Below are 21,625 nucleotides of genomic sequence, written 5' to 3'. Positions count from 1 at the left end.
CTTTAAATTGTGATCTCAGACCTCAAGACTCTTGAGTAGCTAAGATACTGCTATCTGCTCTCCAGAGCACCCAAATCATCACTCAGACTTACCAGCTCTCAAGCACATAGAAAACAAGATGGGTACGCATAAACCAATGGAAATCTAAGACTCAAGAACCCCATGGCTGCCTATGACCACAGCAATCAGGTTTATGTACAAGCAGGCTCTCCCTACCTCCAGTCAAGCTACACAGTGCTACCAGATTGATCCTCCTAAGACAAAAGTTTTGAACTTCCAATGCAAAATCCATCTGTGGAACCCTCACTGCCTTCTATAGTGCAAGGTTATCAGCCTGGCTAGTCCAACTTTTTTACTTCAAGCTTTCTCATGTGAAAGTACTCACATTAAGTACAAATAATGTTCCACCTAAACATAATTACTTGCCTCTCCCTAGTAGATGAACTCCGTATTCTCTTAGATCCTTCTCTGCTTCCATCACCTTTACCTGACCATCAAATCTCAGAGTCATCCTTCAAGGCCAAGATCCCACAACCAGAGGCCCTCAAAACGGAGCCTCACCAAACAATGAGTTTTACCTATTAAGTTTGAATCCTGAGAATGTATTGTTTATGAAGTTTGTCTACAAATTAAAAGATAAGCCTGGTGTGATGGTTCATGCCTGTCATCTCAGAATTTAGGAGGATGCTAAAACAGATAATCATCCTCATCATAATCACCTAACACAGCCATTCAATAGCTGCTTAATAACTGTGCAAAGAAGTCAATGAAATTTCAACCATGACAGGGTAAGTAGTAAAAGATCACTATCTCTTTAAAGGCAGGGACCTAATCTACAACATCTTCTGACACCTCTATCCAAAAAACCTAACTCTAAATTCCAGCTTTTCAAAGATCAAGGTGTCTTAAGTATAAGCAATTCAGCATTTAATGGGAAGAAGGATTTGAAAATACTAATGTTAAATCCTAAACAATGATACCACATACTTTACATGGCTCAGTTTCCATAACCCCCAACATGTGACCATGACACTTTCAAGATTTACTAACCATTTATGAAAAAAATGATCATTTTCAGTCACAACTAAAACTGCTTTATAGCTAAAAGCAGGACATAAGAGATAAGAGAATACCTTTCTTTTACAAAGAGTACATTTTCACTTTGCTTGCACAATGCATAGACTTGGTAAGCCTGGCAAAGTGGATTTATACCTAAGCATGAACTCTTGTAGAAACCTGCAGAGAACTGTAAACCAGGTATTTCAGGTCAATTAATACCGCAGGGGCGGGAAGTGGGAGGGGAGGGGGGGGGGGGAGGTTGTTGAGGTAATTCTGGAGGTTCTTTTTCCACTACTTTTAACAGTAGCTTTTGAAGGCAGAAACTCAGATCTGTTGGCACATCCACTGCCCTCAAAAAAGAGAAAAACTTCACCAACTGAAAGCTCCTGGGAGAAAAAAAAATATGCATTTTATCCAGGAAGAGTAAAAAGTACCAAAATGCTAACTACCCCTGCTCTTCGGTAACGAAAGCTTCCTCTGATGATTACTGGAGCACAGGAAGCAACTCGGGATCGATGCACACTGCAACAATCCCCAGTGCACAAAATAAATAACTAAGTAAAAATGAAGATCAGGTAGAGGCTGGAGAGGCCCGGGACACACAATGAAATGTAAATGCTCAGAGGTGACGGGAGGGGAGCGCCGGGCCACCCGAGCCCAGAAGCACTGGTAAAATCTGCAAGGTCACAGGAACCTACCGGGTCACAAAAGGTGGAGGTGGGGATGGTGGGAGCGGGGGGCTGGGGGCCGGGGAAGCCCTAGGAGTGCTTGTTGTTGTCGTTGTTTGTTTGTTTTAAGATAACAGGTCTAGAGAAGACGTGCTCTGCGGTCCCGGGTTCGGGGTGGAGGGACTGGGGTGAAAGTCCCGGGCACGGGCAGTTTTGCCGGAGGTGTGAGGCAAAGGTGGAAGGCGGGCGAGGAGGAGGCTGAGGAAGCCGGGGAGCCGCGGCTTGCAGAGTCACGGAAACACTTGGCTCCGCTCGGACGTCCCCAGCACAGGCCCGGTGACAAGGCCAACTCGGGGCAAGCCCCGTGACCCCACCCCAACACCCCAGCGAACTCCGGGTCCCGGCGGGGTGGAGGAGGGGGCTGCAGAGCGGCGGCCGCGGCGGCGCCCGTCGTCCCCCGAGCGCCCCCCTGCAGAGCCCCCGCGGGTGGGGGGGCCGCCGGCACCGCGCCCCCGGCCGCGTCCTTACCCCGGGGCGAAGCAGTCGGCTCCGGGCGGCCGGGCCGGGCAGCCACCGCGGCGGCGGCGGCGCCTCCTCCTGCGGCGGGCGCCCTCACCCTTCCGCGCCCAAGATCGCCATCTCGCAGTCGGCGCGGCGGCGGCGCGGCGGCGGCGGCGGCGGCAGCCACCCAGGCGTCGGCCCCGGCAGCCCAGGCCGCCTCGCACCCGCTCGGAAGCTGCACGCCGAGCTCGCCGACACCCGACCCTCCCCCCACCCCACCCCGGCCGCGCGCCACCCTCCTCCCCCCCTCCCTCCCCTCCCCGCCGACCCCACGCCTCCCTTCCTCGGGAGCGCGCCGGCCGCGTGCCTGTGACGCCGGCGCCGCGCACTCAGCGCGCGCCTTCCCGCCCGCGGGCGCGCGCGCGCCGCTGAGCCACGGACGCCCCAGAGCCTCCAACTCCCGACCCAGAAGCCAGCTTCTTGCGAGCATGCGCAGCGAAGGCGCACTGAGCCTGCCTTTGGGAAAACTCCGCTCCTCCGGGTCTTCCGAGTGGTCCAATGCCAGCCAATAGGAGAAGGGGGTGGGGCCTGAGCCTGTGGAAGAGGCGGAGCCAACCCGCAAGATTGGAGCCCTGGCTTCTCTTAGCTGGAGCCGGGTGCTCTCTGCTGACTAGGACTTTCTGGTCCACCGCGGAATCCTGCGCGTGACCTCAAGTGAGATCCTCTCCTCCAAACGCAGAAGTAGACTGACCTAGCTCAGTCTTTGACCTAGAACCCACTGCAAAAAGTAAATAATTGCACTTAGTAGGTAGTCCTACCAAAAGACTTGCAGCTCGTTTTTATTAGTGATCAAGTCGTCCACTCCCCTTGCCAGCACATCACCCCAATGACAGGGCGAATACTAGTGAGAAAGTACATCTGTCAGCGGCAATTAATCCACACAAACCCTGAAGAGTAGCTTCCATTGTCTCCATTATAAAATGAGTCAACCCGGTTCCCTAGTGCTGATGATGACTTGTGTAGCTTTTGTAAGAAAGGCCTTCCTGTTAATTCAAGTCAACGATGACCACATTACTCACCAGATAATCTAATCTACTTCAGAGAGCTAAGATCTTCAAGCTTATATGTCTAAAAAAAATTTTTTTTTACCATCACCTCATCCAACCCCCATAAAGTCCCTACATCCACTCCCCAAGTTTGCTACTGCTGCTGTCCCAGACTAGATGTCTCTGCAGCTCTTCTGAGCCAGCCTCCTACTTCATTCTATGGGACTACTATTTATCACTATACTCGCATTTTAAGATTTGTCTATTCTAAATTTTCCTCTAACTTTAGATGGCCTTTCTAGCTTCCCTCTTGTCCTGTCACACCCAAACTTTTTGGTAAAATTGTGCACCACGAATAGCATAGGATTCAGTAAATTTGACCCCACTTTAGTGATTCCTGCCTTTAACATCACCTAAATTAGGTGCATTATCCACTTGATCCACAAAGATCATTCCAAAACATCCATCTGAAATTGTCACTTCAGAGTTTAAAATCATCCATAGATTCTTCAGAAATCTCATGATAAATCAATGATAAGGTTTTAGTGCTCACACACTCTACTACTCCTGTTTCAAAATCTCTTCAGAGATCCTTAAAGTGCTCACTCTTTCAGCTTAAACACATGCTATTTCCTTTACATTTTCTCCACCTTTTACCCTCAGGTCCATTTAAGAAAATGCAATAGCTGCTAATAAACATCTGTTCAGAGTCTCTATTCCTTCAGAAGTGTGCAAGGTGCCTTTTGGCTCTTGTTCTATTCCCTACTTTGTTTCCCTTTGGGCTGTACAGAACTTCTAGTATTCTCCTAGTCTCCTAAATTGATAGCCAACATTGCATATTTATTTTTACTGTTGACTTTTTTTTCAAATCTTTTCATATATGTCCTTATTTACTGTCTTGAGTTCAATTCCAAAGTAACCAAAGGGTGTAAATGGATTTAGCCTTTTGAAACACTTTGGCAAGTTGTCTTCCAGGGAAGAGCCCAGGATCAAAATTCAGCTCTGACTTGCATGGTCTCAGGCATTTTTGTGTTTGTGGTCCTTTTCCTCCACAAATTAATGTTGCAAATTCTATATTCTGATTACATTTGTATTATGACAAATGGATTGATATTAAGCTGACTCTGTTGTCACCTACAAGCTACAAGATTTGGCTAGTTTACTAAATTAGAAGGTACCTCAGCTAAAACACTAGTATAGCCATATCACATGGTGTTTAGTAGTAAGAAAATAACTTGCTACAAATAAAATGCTTGTAGCTATCTAACACATGGTACATAAGCAATAATTTATTGTTATTACTAATTTTCCCATAGCACAATATGAGAAGAAATGTGATTCTCTACTATGCCTGCAAGTGATCATGGTGTATTTTCATTTCATATGAGTGATTATTATATCTTATTATTTGTCCCTCATTGTCCCTTTTCTTTCTGGACTGCTCACAAGAGTATTTAATATTTCATGGAGATATTGATTATATGTAAACTTCTAGTATTATTCATTTTTTGCTTTCTGGTTTTACTTCACATCCCAAGATCAAATATTTATCTGCCTTTTGTTTCTGCTTGACAATTCACATTCTTTGATGTTGTGAAATAATTTAATCCTTTAGGATTTGTTTTGGAATGATGGTCTTTTCTTTTCTCCAAGGAGCTCATTGGTTTTCCCTAGCCTATTTATTAAAGAATCTTTCTCATAACTATAAATGATAGTAAAATATGTCTATAAGTTTGTTGATAGTCCTTCCTTCACAAATCAAAGCTGTTCTCATTCAAGTGAGTGTGGGCTACAGTCAGCGACTTGGTTGTAATATATATACTAATGCAGAAGTGTCCCTTCCAAGAATAGTTTATGAAAAGGTATTGTGGTCCTTTCCACACTCTCAGATCATTAGCAGCTACCATTGGCAAGGTCACATGGAACAACCACCACAGAATGAAGAACGAAAGCATCTTGCCACAACCAGCAAGTATCTGAGGCCTCCTGCCAGTCACAAGTGACAAACTCATCATAGAAGTGGATCCTTCAAGCCTTCAGAGACCTCATCAGAGACCTTGAGCCAGCTAAATCTCTCTCACATTCCTGCCCACAGAAATGATGAATTAATAAATGTTTATTGCTTTATGTTACTATGTTTTAAGAATAACTTGCCATCAAATACACTAACCCAGTGATTCTCAACCTGGGACAATTTTGCATCCCAGAGGAATCTGGCAGGGTCTATTTTCTATGTATATTTTCTATGGTGGTGTTTTGGAGAGGTGGTTTTCATTGCTTCTTAATAGGTAGTTAACATCATGGATGATGTTAACACTGGACAACGTGCAGGAAAATTTACATTAGCTCTGAAAAAATGCACTTTACACTCAAAAATTTCTGCTTTCACATGTTTTTGTGAAGAAGCTGGGATTTGTACAATATCCAGTACTCAAATGTTTCTTTGTTCATTTTGTAACTCTCTCTAGTGTTCTCCTCATGCCCCACTGCTGGCCAGAATCCAATACCATAGAGTGCCATGCCCATCTGGACAATGCTGCTGCTTTCAACATTCCTTTGAGGCCCACCTTCTCTTCCTTCTCTTCCTTGATGTCCTTTCTCCTACTTACCTTTGTCAGGTATATGCATATTTATCCAATACTGTATGCCTAAGGATAATATATGACTAAGGGCAACTGTATCCTCTGAAGCAAACTATTTTTTGGTGATTGTATTAAGTGGAGTTCTGCAACTATAGCAGCATCATATATATATATATATATATATATATACATACATATATATATATACATATATATATATACACACACAGAGAGAGAGTATATATTTTACATTATATACGCACATGCACACAATATTGGGAAATTGCTTCAGCTGCTATTGAGTATTTGTCACAGCAACACAATCAGAGATTGAAAAGTTCCTTGATGACTATCCATCTTTAAGCTAGACAGCCACAGAAGCCAAAAGCAATGACTCAGTCACAGCAGCCCAAAGCCTCAGAACAGAGTAGCCAGTGGAAGTCTCCAGTAGGAGGCCAAAGACCTCACTGTCTCCAGAGGACTAATGGTGTAGGGCCCAGACTGCAAAGGTCAAAAATCTTGAAATGTGAGTTCAAGAGCAACAACAGAAGAGTATGTACCCTACTCTGGAGGAAATAGTACTTCTTTAATTCTACTATTACTTCTAGTAGCTGCTCTGTTGAACATTATAGTGTTCTTTGGATTCATTTCTATCTGTTTGTATTTCCCAATCAAAATGTTATCATTTTCTACATTGTTTCTTCTAGCCAAAAGGAAATCCAGCTGGGATCCTCCCAGCTAACCCATTTGAAATCATGAGCTTGTAGTGAACTAAATAAATACTTACTGTTTTAAGTATTCAAGAAAGTTTGTTATGAAGCATTATTGAGGCAATATATAACACAAAGAAGCTCAAATGAGAATTCATTAATGAGGACATTGTGTATTTGTATTTGAGATGTGTCAGATAACATTTGTACATAATAAATATTCTCATATATCTATCCCATTCTTTTTTTCTACTTCCTCCTTTCCTTCCTTCCTGTCTCTCCTCTTCCTTGCTTTCACCCTTTCTTCCTTCCTTTCTTCCTTCCTTCCTTCCTTTCCTCCCTTCCTCCCTCTCTCTCTTCTTTCTTTCTTTCTTTCTTTCTTTCTTTCTTTCTTTCTTTCTTTCTTTCTTTCTTTCTTTCTTTTCTTTACAGGGCTTCTGCCTATAACTGTGGCTAGTGTGAAGTTCCAGATCCTTCTGCTGTAGTCTCCTGGGTATTACTGAGTGCTGGCTATTTATATCTCTTTTCACTTTACTCTTTCTTTGAAAAACTTGTTTTACTACCTCAGGGGCATTAATGGCAAGAGGAAGTATTTTCTCCAACATCTCAGTAGCATTTTAAATACTGAATTTTCCAGAAAGATATCTCATGGTCACAGTAATATGAACTTGTAATTCTGGACTTTGGGAGGCTACAGGAGAGGATTTTGTCCTCAGGGCCAGCATGAGCTATATAGTGAGACCCTTCAATTAACTAATTACCTTGGGGCATGGTGGTACATGTCTGTAATCCCAGCTTTACAGAGACACAAGAAGGAAACTTGTGGTGTGAAGCTGGTCTAAGATAAAAACATGAGACCCTCACTGAACAAATAACTAAAGCATGGGGAATATTAGAACAATGAAGTGTGTTGAAATTGGCCAGGGAAGTGAAGTGAGGAGAGAGAATGGACATGTTAAATGAACCTTCCTTGTTCAACTAACTGATGCTAATTAAAAATGTGGGGACAAAATGCAGAAATGTCTGGGGTATGTGGCTCAAGTGAAATAGCACTTCAGTTCAAACCCCAGGATAGATAGATAGATAGATAGATAGATAGATAGATAGATAGATAGATAGATAGATAGATAGAGTTCTGACTTTATTACGTAGTCACTATGTATTTGAGATATTAAGGAACTTCTGTGATCAAGACGAGCTGAAGAGCTGAGGGACAGCACCCAGGCCCAGAGTTCAAGCCCCACAACCGACAAAAAAAGACAATAAAAATAATGATATTCTTTGTTTTAAATTCTCATGTACATTTAAGCTATGGGTGAGAAGTAAAGAGGAGGCACTCAGGCTTGTGAATGCTTTCCCAGTAATATTTCTTGATGATTCAGGCTATTAAATACCTGTCTGAGAAAATGTTGGAAATATAGGCTGTGAGGTGAAGTCTTTGTCCTTATTTCTTAGGAAGAGAGAGGTTTCGAAATAGCAAACAAAGATGGCTTCAGTTCCATTCAGGAATTTATTGACCACCTGTTATGTGCCAGGAATTACAAGTGCAAAATCAGGAGACCCAAAAAAGTGTCTGCCCTAGAGAAATATGTTCAAAAGAGATAAACAGAAAAATAATGATATCAATATTCTCTATAAACCCAGTGATGGCAGGGGCACACACAGCTTGCTGTGATTGGAAAGTTTGGAGTATCATATGGAAGACCATGTCTGCCTTAGAAATTTAAAGATTGAATAGAAGCAAAAGAAAGATTTAAGCTAGATGTTATGCTACATGCCCATGATCTCCACACTCAGAGACTATCATAGAAGAATTTTGAGTTGGACACCTGCCTGGGCAGAATAAGGAGTTTCTGTGTCAAGAAACCAAATACAAAAATTGGTATGAACAATACCTAGCATGAACAGTAGTGTAGGCTCTGAAACAGCAAAATATAATATAGAATTGGGAGTTATGTTTGCCCAAATAGAATCAAAGATATGTTAGATATTTGCTTGTCAAATATGCAAGAGTTTTATTATAGATTTTTTGTTTTATTTCATATTTTAGGAAAATAATCGTTGAACCTTCTAGTACCTTCTGGTTTTGTAAAGTTTTTGTGGACATAGATCAATGCACATAAAGATCAAGATTAGTTATTTTCTTCTGAACCTCAGCACCCAATAATGTACCTGGTACTATGTATGGATTCAATGAATAGTTTTTTTTTAATAGATTATTGAACCAGTAAATCTTTGCCAAGATCCAGTAAAAATTTATCTTTTATTTGTATGCTTGTAAATAATTGTCTTGAATAACTTGCCTTTCTCAAATTGGATTCAGTAAAGGATAACTTAATATGCTGTCATTTATCTCTAATTTTGCATATTGAACATATATAATTGTTTTATTCTTATATATCTATCTATTCAGATTCATTTAGCATAAGCTTACTGGATACTTGCTTAGGTGCTGGAATTGTGCTACAAGGCAGGCTTTAATAGTAACAAATAAGGCTGCATCTGAACTGCAGTATAGCTTCTAGTCCACCAAAGAAAGTATCAAGCAAACAATTACATACACATCAATACTGTAAAACATCTATGGGAGTTTGTCACAATATCTTCTAGCATGGACTGCAATGCAATCATTATTAACACCTTTATCCCATTTTGATATCTAATTCTTCACAATCTTTTTATTATACTATATAAATAAATATATATATAGTGAATGTGTGTCACATAATAAGGTGTCAATATCAAAAGTGCTTGTTTAATGACTGTCAGGATAAGTATTTCTTCATGGAATTTGCCTTTTATATTTTACTGGTACTGCAGTCTAAAAGCATGTGTGCTCACTGTGGTAAGATGGACATAAGGATTCATCTCTTAAGGATACATCTATAGATTGGTGAAATAATCATCACCATAAAGTAGATGATTTATGATTTCTAATATTAACTGTCCAACATTTCATTACAGTCATGATCCATACATAGACTCTTGCCTTAAATTATATAAATAAGATTATTAGCCAAACCCGCCAATTATTTGGGTTTGTTTTAGATGGTTTATTTGTGTTTGTTGGGGTACTAGGGAATGTACTCAGAGCCTATGTGTGCTAGCCAAATACACTACAACTTGAACCACAACCTAGTTCTTGGTTATTTCAGGGTTATGGTGGTAGGTGTGTGGGGGGTGGTACTGAGCTTGAATTCAGAGTCTTATTCTATTAATGATTCGGTTATGTTCAATAGATATTCATTTAAGGTCCATACACATTTTGTTGTAGATGTGAGGAGTGCAAAGAAGAATAAAACAAAGTGTGACCAAAGAAGAGAGCGATCATCTTTGCCTTTGAAAATGGATTCTGTCAAGCAGTGTGTGGTAGCTCTTGTCTATAATCCCGTCTACTCATGAGTTGGAGATAGAGGAAGTGAGAGTTCTAGGCCAGACCTGGCAAAGTTAATATGACCTCACTAAAAAAGGACAGAGAGAGAGAGAGAGAGAGAGAGAGAGAGAGAGACAGAGACAGAGACAGAGAGAGAGAGAGAGAGAGAGAGAGAGAGAGACAGGAAAGGAGGGAAAGAAAGAAAGAGAGAGAGAGAAAGAAAGAAAGGCAGGCAGGCAGGCTGGGGCATAGCTCATGTAATATACTACTTGCCTAGCAAGTATGAGGCTCTGAATTTAATTCTCAGCACTAAAAAAAAGAAAAAGAAAAAGAAAAACTCTGCCAGAAGAACTGGTTAATTTGTGTATTGAAGAACATATAGAACTTTGTTAACATGAGAGTTAAGGTAAAGGTATGCGAGGAATATGGTACAGCATATGTAAGTACAAGGAAAGTTATGACCATTTCTAGTCCCTCCTCCCCGTTTTTTTTTTTTTTGCTGGTCCTGAACTCAGGGCCTGGGCACTGTCCCTGAGCCTCTTTGTGATCAAGGCTAGTACTCTACCACTGGAGCCACAGCACCGCTTCCAGCTTTTTTTGAGTAGATTATTTAAGAGTCTCAAGGACTTTTCTGCCTGGCTGGCTTTGAACTATGATCCTCAAATCTCAGCTTCTTGAGTAGCTAGGATTTCCAGGTGTGAGCCACCAGTGCCTGGCATCCCCCCTCCTTTTTTATTGGGATAGTGGGGCTTGAACTCAGGGCCTTGTGTTTGCTAGGCAAGTGCTTTACCACTTCAGCCACACTGTAGCCTGAGACACTTATAAACTATTTTTATTCACATCCTTGTTCATTATTCCTTTACAAATTCCTTCTTTTCTAGACTAAAACTGTTAGATCAAGATTTACAAATATCCATTTTTAACATGGCTACAATTTGATTTCTCTTTCGAAAATGTAAAAATGTAGAACAATATTCTCTTCTGACAAAAGTCAATTCAAACATTTACACAAGTTAAAAGAATGCGAATCTTTACTCCACCATCTATTAAACTGAAGTAAGCCAGGCCCAAAGAAACATAGGTCCCATGGTTTCCCTTATTTGCAATATCTAGTATATGTATGAGTCAAGCGGAAAAGGTCAGATAATGTGATGTTAGGAAAATGAACCCTTAGATATGTATTTTAATGCTTTTTTATTTCATGCATTTGTTTCTAACGCATTTATATGATTATCTCTTTGTTGCTTTGTATGTCCCTCCCCCACAGTATAACCCCTGCTTTCACTATATTTGATGTCAGTATAACTTGTGGAGGAGATGGGGAAAAACAAGTCGTTTAAGGATACAGGTGGACCTGTTGTAACAATGAGAAGTACAAGTTGTCATGTTGAAAATGAGCTTTACAACCTTGGTGGGGGGGGGGGGGAGATTGGGTGGGGGGGGAAGCTGGGAATGGATGTGAAGGGTAAACAAAGGAGGAGGCTGCAATGCTTGATAAGAAATGTGCGCATTATCCTGCCCATGTAATTGTAACCCCTCTGTACAATATGTTCACAAAAAATAAAATAAAATAAAATAAAAAGTGGCCTCTTTGACAGTGTGGATAGTAGCTAAACTTCATAACTTTCTTGCAGCTTTACATATGCTGTCCATTGTCTCCTTTCCCTTCGGTCTGAGAGAGTCTTTCCTTTGACGGTCCCTATGAGTACTGCGTTTGTATCACAGGATCATATGATCTCTAGCTCCAGGATCTTGCCACATATAACACAGAGGAAAACAACTCAAAACCTACTTGGATCAATCAGATTCTCTTACACAAGAATTTCAATTAGGGTGTGAGAAATTTGACTTAGTAATTGTTTGTGGTTGCTAGAGCTGCACCATCTGGTCAAGTGTGAGTCAGAAGGTTTCCTTGCAGCGTAGAACTCATGTTTACTAGCAGCTACTCAGGAACAAACACCAAGAGCCTTGTGAAAGAGGCCTGGCTATGTAAAGGGATTGACTTATAGAAAGATAGAGACCCTGCTCTCCATCCTTTTTCAACATTTATGAGGCCTAATGGCTCTATTTGCAGTTGCATTATGTAAGATTCCCACTTATACTTCAAATGAATTCTCTATTCACCTGGGCTATTGGAACATCTTCCTCAAATCCTTAAGCAAATGATTTTAGAATAAGAATTCATATAGAAATTTCAGGTATCTGGTATAGTTTGCCTGGCAAGTGTTTCCCCTAAAGCTTGTGTGTTGAGGGCTTGAATCGTAACAGATGGACCCACAGTGTACCATTGAGAGGTGATTGGACCATGAGGGCTCTCACATACTCAATGGATTACTTCTTTGTTGGATTTGGAATATAATGGCATTGTTGAGAAATGGGGTTTAATTGGAGGAAGTCAATCACAGGAGGGTTTGCCCTGAAAATATGCCTCTGTCCCCTTCTTGTCTTCTCTCTGTTCTCTGGACTCCATGAGGTGAGGAGCTTTGCTCTCCCAAGGCCTTCTGCCATAAAGTTCTACCTTACCACAGGCCTCAAAATAATGGAGCCAGCAATCATGGTCTCAAAGTCTTTGACACTGTGAGCTGAAATAAAACTTCCCTTCTGTAAGTTGATTTTCCTCAGAATTTTTGTCACAGTGAAAAACAAAACTAATACAGTACCTCAGGTTCTCTAGCAGTGGGACCACACCCCTGGCAGAAGTGTTCAGGTATTCTCACAGCTTCCTGAGCTTCCTCTGTCTTTGTCAACAATATATGTTCTTCCCAGACATTACATTTTTAAAAACTAATTTATGGGGTTTCCTAAGCCAGCAAGCAGGCCTATCATTTAGATGGCTTAGTTAGCTTATTCTTCTTTACCACCAAGAGTTCAAAGCATAACCTCTTAACTTCAGTTGGGAAAATATTCTAAATAGCATAAATTAAAAGCATTGCAGGGCTAGGGTAGAACTTGCCAAGCAGGTATGGGACATGGGTTGATCCTGAACACTGGAAGAACAAAACAAGAAGACATTACTAGAGTATTAGTAAGAATAGGCATGTTGGCAGAAATCCTGGTGCTGACATAGGGAAGGCAAATCCCAGGGCCAGGATGTCATCATTGTGGGGCATGTTGGCAACATGTTCCATCCAAGTCACAACAATTAGACAGTATTAGGCTCTGTACAGGATCAGACAAACTTGTTTTTGTCGCAGAAAGCAAGCAAGATAGTCCAGATTTAGTAGTACAGAAAAGAAGTGCTGCTCAAGATTAAAGTCAAAGGTATTAAGGAATCAAGAAAAATATATAAATAATCCATGACAGAGAACATGCTAAGAGAAGTAGATATTTCAGTGAGGGAGTGAGTATCTGCTGAAAGAGGGCCATATTTCAGAACAGCTCTAAACTCCTGATCATAAAGAACTCAAATACAAAGCAAGATCCTGGAACAGTCAGCAGACTTGTCCCATAGGTATGACTGTACCAGCATCTGCATGGATTTGGGCTTCTGGAACTAGTCCCACATTAAGGTCAATTTCTAAGTCACTGTGGCTTAATTTCTCCATGATCCTAATCATCATCTGAAAATCCTATTTTATTTTTATCATATATATATTGTTATTGTTCTTATTTTCTTATTGCCTGCCTCCCTACCAGTAAAATGTGTTTCTTTAAAGAAGAGATATGAATATATTTCTCCCCCAACCCAACTGCTAGATTCTTAATATATTCTCAGGAAATACCCAATAAATAAACAGAAGTCCATGAATTCTGTGACACACAGTCGTGGGCAAAGAGCTACACAACAGCCCCAGTCAGTCTGATGATTCTGACAGTCCTTACTTAAGCCCGCTTGCTTCCCTTATACCACAAGTAAAAAGTGATTTAAGATGCTCACTTTTAAACATATCTGGAACATTACCAGCTCTGACCTCCCACCCTATTCACCCTTAAATTCTGTCCTCAATTCTGATACTGCACATTTTCCAAGAAGGAAAATGATTCATGTGAATGTCTTATCTGCTCACTTCTGTTTTGCAAGCACTCAGCTGGAAAATTTTTCTTTTTACCTCAGCCTGCTTCTAAGATGATTCTGCTATTCCCTCTCACTCTCCCCCTTTTCGTCTCTTTCTTCTCAGTAAACAATTTTTTTTTAGTTCTCACAGATAATAAAACACAGCTCTATCAGTGAAGAACAAGTGAATGTGTTTTTTGGAAACAGCTGAAATGTCTCATGTACTTTGCTTTTCTGAAAAATAGCCACACGGCACAAAATGTATATAGCACCTGCTTACCAATTAGCAAACTGCTTCTCACTGAATCAGTCACCCTCTTCTCTATTTCCTTTTTCCTTCTTAGAAAGTTGTATCAATTGAGTAGAAACTCGGCCTAGCACTTCTCTATTTGCAGTGTGATCATACTTATTAACCTGGACACTTCCATCCTTGAAAAACATTTCTTCAGATGACATGATTAAAGGGAAAATGGCTTCCTACAACAAAGGTAAGTTTTTGTTTTTGTTTTTTTGTTTTGTTTTTGTTTTTTGTTGGTCATGGGGCTTGAACTCTGGGATTGGGTGCTGTCCCTGAGCTTATCAGCTCAAGGCGAGCACTCTACCACTTCAACCACAGCACCACTTCCCAAAGGTAAGTTTTGAAGACACTAAGAACATATAGTTCACTTATGACTATACATAAATCTCTTCAAAAGCAAGATAGAATGAATTGTATTAATTTGTAGCGTATAAGAATCAGCTTTGTATTCATGGCTAAGTCATTCAGCAGATAGTGAGCATCTATTATATGCTGTGCCCTGAGAGAGGTAATCAGTGTAACACAGGGAACATAATTGAGTTCCAGACTTGTTAGTTCTGATAGGCCTTACGTTCCTTAAAATAAACAAAACTATTCAGAGGGTTCAAAGGACTAGAATGAAAGATAAAATTTATCTTGACCTATCACTACATTTTCAGAGGAGAGATAAGACTTAAAATAGTCTTGGAGATTAGAAAATGGAATTATAGTCAGAGCTTCTTGTACATCCCAAGAAACTGGTGAATAGGAACAACTGGCTTGAGAATGACTCATGACAAAAACTTGGAAAGATCAGAGTTTGAGTTGAAAGGATATTTTACAAGTCTAAGATTCTTTATAAATGATCATGAAAGGTGTGTCTTTTCTCTTTGGATTTCACTTTTTTCAATGAGTTTTAAGTCATTATTTAATAAATGGCACAAACATTCAGTGGCTTCCAACAGTATTTCTTACGATCATGGATTCTGTGGGTTTGAAATAGAAACAGGGCTCTGGGAATGGCTTGTCTCTCTCTGCTTATGTCTGGAACTTCAGATTAGAAGATTTGGAAGCAGGATGACCTCATGGCTGGGGATAGAGTCAACTGGAAACAATCCATTCCCATGTCTGGCAATCGATGCTGGTGTTTGGCTGGGATCTTAACTCAAGTTGTCAATAAGAGGTCTTCTACATGGCCTCTCATGTAGCCTGAATTTTGTTCATAGAAAGACAGCATTAGATATTTAAACATCTTCTATAGTGGCTCATTACTGATAACAGGAGTTTTAGCAACTTAGGAAGAAGCCATACCGCTACCAAGCTTCAAAAGGCAAATACTATCAGTTCTATGCAGTCCTTGAGTTCTAAGAGAATCACAGCCCTACAACCAAACTTTCTGTTCATAATGCTACTGAAACCACTCTAGTTCAGATTAACTTTGATCTTCATAAAGATGAATGAAACTGTAGGCATTTCATTGTTTCATATAAGCTATGTTTTACAGTGTGTGTGTGTGTGTGTGTGTGTGTGTGTGTGTGTGTGTGTGTGTGTGTGTACTGAGGGCCTCTAGGTTGCTAAGCAGATGTTCTACCATTTGATCTACACCCTTGACCTTTTGCCTTCATTATTTTTCAGACAGGGTCCTATGCTTTTTCACCAAGCTAGCCTCGAACAATAATCCTTCTACCATGTTGTTTGTTTAGATGAAATCTTCATGACTTTTTCCCCAGGCTAACTTTGAGTCAAAATTCTTCCAATCTCTACATTCTGAGGAGCTGGTGTTCACAGGTATGTGCCATATGCCCAGCCCTATCTTACTTGATAAGTTTTCTTAGCATCTTCCTTTTCCTTTCTTTGATTTTGTAGTTTTGTAATAGCATTCTATTTTTGTCTTTAGTATGTTACTTTCTATTGTCTCCTTTTCATAATCCTCTGTGATGTTCTTCCTTATTTTTCAGTCTAGCCCTTTGGTTCTGATGATGCCCCAGGATTCCATTATTAAGTCTCTTCTTCCTATAAATTATTTTAAGCTTTAATTCTTTTCTTCCTATAAGTTCTTGTTACATTTGTTCTATATATGTTTACTTCCCTTACCACCTTAGTAAGATAGGGTTTTGACATTAAACTGCATATTGAACAGAGTTCTCCTGAATTCCACATTCCTATTTCTCAGAGTCACTGGATATATACTTAAGTGTTCTCAGAAACTCTTGCCCTACATACCTAACCCTGAACTCACTGGCCTGTGTCTGTACCTCAAAACTGCTGATTATCTTCAATTCTTCATCTTGAGTATCCAGCATATGCACCAGTGAAATTTAGAATTCAGTATTAGTTCCTTGCTTTCCATACCTACATATACCAATGAATCAATAAATATTGCTTTGGGGCTTTTCTCCTAAATATTTCTTAAAGTTAACTTCTTTCTATGACTACAGCCCTAGGTTTAGCCTCTTAGTTATTTGTTCTCAGAATTATTCAACAACCTCAGTTGCTCTCCATTTTACTTACCTCTTCTCATTTCTGACACTTAATTTCCAGGACAAACCTTTATTGCACAAATATAATCATATTTCCTCCATACTATAAAACTTGTTCCTTTTTTTAAAGTGAGGTAAAATGCTTGTAATAGTGAAGATCAATCAAATATTTATAAAAGGTTTTATAAGTCAAATGAACTATTTAGATGCAACCTGCTTATTGGTGTACCTAGACTGGTAAGTAAGAAGAAGGCTGTGCAACATCTGGGATCTCATTGCTATAGACTGATAACAAAATGACACCAGTTTCCCCATCCTTTCCTTTTAACAATTTGAGTCAAGAGAGTTATTTTTTCCAACCCTTTGAGTCTGAACTGGCTCATGATTTTCTTGGAATATTATAGGAATGAAATGTGGATAGTGAGGCTAGACATTAGGAGAAACTATGTAGATCTACTCTCTTTCGGACATCCATCGCTACAAAGTAACAAGTATGGGCTGGGAAGATGGCTCAGTGGTAGTGCTTGCCTTGCATGCAGGAGGCCCTGGGTTCCATTCATCAGCACCACATAAGCAGAAAAGCCAGACATGGCACTGTGGCTCAAGTGGCAGAGCGCTAGCCTTGAGCTGAAGAGCTGAGGGACAGCGCCCAGGCTGAGTTCAGGCCCCATGACCAACAACAACAACAAAAGTAACAAGTACTGGCTAAGAATGAAAGACCGTGTGTAACAAAGCCCTAGTTTTTCCCAGCTGAGGTCATCTTGACCCAGTTAGCCCCAAGTCAACCTGTAAACTGACAACAGTGTGAATGAGCCCAGAGCCCATCAGTCCCAGACCAGGTAAAAAACATTCCCTGAATGCAGAAGCAGACAATAGCAACAATAAAGATTTGTTATTTTAAGCCACTAAGTTTTGGGGTTGGTTGTTATGCAGCCTTCTGTGGTAATGGACATGTTTCTATCCTGGGAATATTTGACAGCACAAAAATGTGGCCTTAATTGCAAACATAAGCCTCTTCAGCTATCATGTTCCATCCTTCCAGTTTGCTTGCCATAATTCTTTCAATCTGAGGCTTTCAAACCAGAGATTCTCCCACTTCATTACTATTCATCCAAACCCTTACGCAGTCACTCAGAAATAAGGCCTAAAACTAAAAGATTACTTAGTAGGGATTAGTGGGCTTTGGAGTTTTTCCTGTTTGAAATGCATCCTCACTTCTAAAATATTGCATGATATGTGCAGAACTTTAATATGAACGATAATTTAGGACTCACCTAATTATAAAATGGACAATGATTATGTGTTCTAGTCTAATTTCCCAGAGTATGGGTGTGTATCTTATATAAACTGTATTCAGTACAAAGTCTTTCTAGATCAGTATCAAAATATTTTCTTATTAGAAATCAAAGATGGCTGCTGAATGAATGAGGCAAAGATCATAGCTAGGCTCTTGCAAGATGATACATTTTAATTTTTATGTATTTGTGTATATTAATTAATAAACTGCTAATGAAATAGGATTTTATGGTACACAGTACTCAGTGCATCAGTTTTATATACAGCAAGTTAGATTTTTATAAGTGTAACTGGCAACTCCTTGTGAAGAGAATCCCCAGTCCTCTCACCATTTTCAGTGTTTGAGCTTTAGTCCCTTGAGACTAGGATTTTGTTTTTTCAATCTATAAAGTGTTGGTAGCTAGGAGGATTTTGACAGAGAAAGAGGTGGGTCCATGGGTCTGTTCAAAAATTTAAAGGTATTTGGGTAAAGTTGTTTTTATTAGGCAATATCTAAAAGGTTTTTAAGTGCTAATGTTTATTACATGATTATTAGATGCCAGAAATTATAACAACTTGCTTATTATATTTAATCTGTGCAAATCCAGTTTTGAAGATAGCCTCATTTGAGTTTTTTTTGTTGTTGTTGTTATTTTGCCGGTGATGGGTATTGAACACTGGGCCTGGGCACTATCTCTCAGCTCTTCAGCTCAAGGCGAGTGTGGTAACACTTGAGCCACAGCACCACTTCCAGTTTTCTCATGGTTAATTGGAGATAGATAAGAGTCTCATGGATTTTCCTACAGTGGCTATGAACCATGATCCTCAGATCTCAGCCTCCTGAGTAGCTAGGATTACAGGTATGAGCCAGGGATACGAGGCTGAGATAGTCTCATTTAAAAGTGAAGAAAATCTTTTAAAGGGTAAAGGTGAGACTTAAAACTTAGCATGCTTATTGAACTTGTATCCATTCAACAGATGCACTTGTATCTTTTTCAACAGATCCTTTGGGCTTCACCCTAAACTATATCCAGAATTTGCTCACTTCTGACCACAACCACTGCTGTTTCCAACCCAATTTCATTTTCCAAGTGGAAAGCCAAAGGCTTCAAACTAGTCTCCCTCACTCCAATTTGTTCTCCCGCAATGTGTTCTGTACATTGCATTCAAGAAAATAACTTTAACATTGATGATAGGAAGGATCTTTCAAACATTTTCCATCTAAAATTAAATTTAAATCCTCACCCTCTCCTACAAAGTACTACATAGTTCTGTGTTTTAGAGGTTCCCATGTGTTATGCCTTGGTTCATTTTGTGCTGTCATTACAGAGACTGCCCGACACTGGGAAATTTATTATTTAAAAAAGGAGCATATTGGGTTACAGTTCTGGAAGCTGGGAACTCACAAATCAAGGTGCCATTATCTACCAAGAGCCTTCTTTCTATTGTATCACATGACAGAAGATGGGATAACAAGAGAGAGCAAGAGGAGATTGAACTTGCCTTCTCATAATGGCATCAATTCCATGAGGATGTCCTCCTCATGATCTGATTACCATCTCTTAATTGGTTACAATGGCAACTAAATTTCAACTTGTTTTAAAATGGATGTATATTTAGGTAGGGGCACACATTTAAACTACTGCATAGTACAAACACACAAAAAATAAATTCATACAACGACACACACTTATCGTTGACATTCAGAAGAGATTTTCTTAGAACTAGCACCCTGTAGCTCCACTCTCAACAACACTATATAACATTCTGCAGGCCTGGGAAATCTCTTTCCACATTTCCTCCTCTATCTTCAAAATAAAAGGCTACTCTAGGGGCTGGGAAGGTGGCTCAGTGGTAGAGCGCTTGCCTTGCATGCATGAGGTCCTGGGTTCGATTCCTCCCCACCACATAAGCAAAAAGAACAAACCCGGAAGTGGCGCTGTGGCTCAAGTGGTAGAGAGCTAGCCTTGAGCTGAAGAGCCAAGGGACAGCACCCAGGCCCTGAGTTCAAGCCCCACGACTGACCAAAAAAAAAAAAAAAAGGCAACTCTATACAAATGCTTTGAATATATATATATGTATATGCATATATATATACACACAAGTATACAAGTCCACATCAGACACTGATAGGACTTCAAAGGACAAGACAATTTGAGTGTAGGAAGCACTTACATGGGAGAAAAGACAATTAGCATCTCAGATCTTCCCCCCCACATACACACAACATGAAAACAACAATTTCTTGCAAGATGAAGTATCATTTCCCAATAGCCATGCATCAATTTTCTTGCCTCTTGCCTTCTTGTTCTTCTTTTATTTCCAGGTCATGTTTCTGGAAAAACTGCAATTACCTGAGATTCATAATAGCTGCACCTGGGCCCTGGGGAACATTTTGCAATGTTCAGTAATTTAGTTTTGCTTGCAAATTTGAGTATAAGTAGTTCTAATCATAGTGTATGACACATAATACCTATTATTTATACTGGCAATTAGGCTTGGACATAAAATGGAAAATGTTCCCTTGAAAAATAATCTAAAAGCATTTAATTCAAATTTTTAAAAAATCAAATGCAAATGAAGTTAATAGCAATTTAAAGTTTTCATATTTATTAATATATCTTAATTTTTTCTTTACTTTCCATAGGATTGTAAATATTTTAGAAGACATAAACACTTTTGAAAACATGAGTAAGAATCCTTTTAATTTTTATGGATTTTTCACAAAATGCATATCCAAATCATGAGTATATTTATTTTAGTCTATACGTTTTTAAAATTCTTTAGATCATGTTTAGAATGGTAAGTTGAGAGCATGAAATTTAAAAATACAAAGTAAAGTTATCCAAAGGGGAGAAAACTGTAAAGTAAAATGAAACAGGAAATTATTCTAAAATTCAGAATCTATACATGGCAAGAAATCTGCAGTTTATATTCTTTCTTCATACTATTGCTCTGGGTTCATTAATGTTTAGTAATGTTAGTTAATAATGTGTTATTTTTCTTCACGGAATGTACTTATGTAATACCTTACCATTCTTGTTTATGTGCCTCTGGTATGTCTCCAATTGGCTTTAACATAAATGTGATGAAGAACTTTGCTTGATTCAAAACTATTCATTCCCAAGACAAAGCAAAGCATGGGTTCAAGAAATCTTTTTTGAATGTAGACCACTTTATCACTCCATGTTCTGTATTCTCTTAAGAAGACTTTGTAAATCTCTAGGAAAATACTGGGGAACAGAAAAACTAGGTCAAATCCCATTTTGTGTGTGTGTGTGAGTGTGTGTGTGTGTGTGTGTGTGTGTGTTACTATGAACATTTTAGACTACTTTCTAATGTTATTATTCCAATTATCATCTTAATAATAGAGTCTTTATCTTAATAAAATCTTCAGAGTAGGGACTTTATTTATTATAGGACAGAAAAGCAGCATGAACTTCATGTTTCTGTTTCTCATGTCCTCTAAGTCACAAAGAAAGTAGAGTGGTCTAGGTAAATGTTGTATTTGTAGTGAAGAACTCCATTCTTTGTTGGTTTTTTTTGCCAGTCCTAAGGTTTGAACTCTGGATCTGAGCACTGAACTTTTGTGTTCAAGGTTAGTGCTCTACCAGTTGAGCCACAGCTCCATTTCTGGCTTTTTTTTTTTTTTTTTTTGTA

At 39.5% G+C, this 21,625-nt stretch overlaps 1 protein-coding gene across 3 annotated transcripts in view; it reads right to left on the bottom strand.

Moving 5' to 3' along the window:
- Wwp1 (WW domain containing E3 ubiquitin protein ligase 1) overlaps positions 1-2,404 on the bottom strand; it is a 77,853-nt gene extending 75,449 nt beyond the window's left edge. Inside the window, exon 1 of one of the 3 annotated variants that reach the window (XM_042667293.1) lies at positions 2,256-2,404. The gene's annotated coding sequence lies outside the window, so the exon portion shown is untranslated. The remainder of the gene's footprint in view (positions 1-2,255) is intronic. The other 2 variants (XM_042667292.1, XM_042667290.1) reach the window with 2 other exon arrangements.
- Positions 2,405-21,625: the final 19,221 nt, after the last annotated feature.

Source organism: Dipodomys spectabilis, unplaced genomic scaffold (genome assembly GCF_019054845.1).
Source record: "Dipodomys spectabilis isolate Male_0828 unplaced genomic scaffold, ASM1905484v1 ptg000387l, whole genome shotgun sequence".
In the NCBI taxonomy this organism is placed as follows: Eukaryota; Metazoa; Chordata; class Mammalia; order Rodentia; family Heteromyidae; genus Dipodomys; species Dipodomys spectabilis.
The sequence above is the reverse complement of the archived record's forward strand: the minus strand, read 5'-3'. Positions and strand labels throughout refer to the sequence as shown.